Genomic DNA, 890 nt, shown 5'->3' on the forward strand with positions numbered 1-890 from the left:
TTACATAAACTGCTTACATATATTGACTATTGATCTATTGAAATATTCATTTAAAATTTTAATATATTATTTATGAAGGCGTAGGCTATCGATATATGCAAGAATACAAGTTTTTTCGAAATTTCTCACCAGGTGTTGCAAATTTTTTTGTGAATGTTTATGATAAAATTAAAATTTTGTATTCCACTTCTCATATTCTGTTACATAAATACATATGTACATGCATTAACCGAATTCAGTTTATTTTTGTACAGTCATTATACCAATGGAATATTAAATGTACCGTATTTTTTTTTTACTTTTCTTTAATGAGACTTTTTCTTTTCAACCAATTTTGTTGTAACAATTGTTATTAACTTACCACATTCCACATTGGCTACTGTTACTATTGATTTTTCATGCCAATTACTTGCCTTGGGCTATTCACTGTTTCGTCTATCGACCACCGCTATCACGTTGGGTGTGGTATGGGCACAAACATATCGACATACATAACTACATAGCGGCTCTAATATTTTTGAATTTTCGTTGGGCTTGTGCGGTTGTAAATGGTTGCAGCAACAAGCTTCCAGTAGCCGTGATCGTCTAGTGGTTAGGACCCTACGTTGTGGCCGTAGTAACTCAGGTTCGAATCCTGGTCACGGCAATGTTGCACTTAATAATGCGTGGTACATTGTCACGGATGGAAGTGAAATTCTATTTTACCATTTTCAGAAAACTTTAATAACAAACATTTACGTAACTATTAAACGACTACAATTTTATAACCTTAAATATTATATTTACGATTTCAACCAATTTTTCTTTACAGTCGTATGGACTTGAGAATAATATTTTAAAAAAGTCTATCCTGGCAATCTATGAACAAAAATTTATTGGATTCGTAAACT

General features: G+C 31.8%; 1 non-coding gene across 1 annotated transcript; it reads left to right on the top strand.

Moving 5' to 3' along the window:
- The first annotated feature begins 574 nt into the window (after positions 1-574).
- Positions 575-646, top strand: TRNAH-GUG (transfer RNA histidin (anticodon GUG)). The gene has a single exon. It is a non-coding gene; the product is annotated as a tRNA-His (tRNA).
- Positions 647-890: the final 244 nt, after the last annotated feature.

Source organism: Bactrocera oleae, chromosome 5, assembly GCF_042242935.1.
Source record: "Bactrocera oleae isolate idBacOlea1 chromosome 5, idBacOlea1, whole genome shotgun sequence".
NCBI lineage: Eukaryota > Metazoa > Arthropoda > Insecta > Diptera > Tephritidae > Bactrocera > Bactrocera oleae.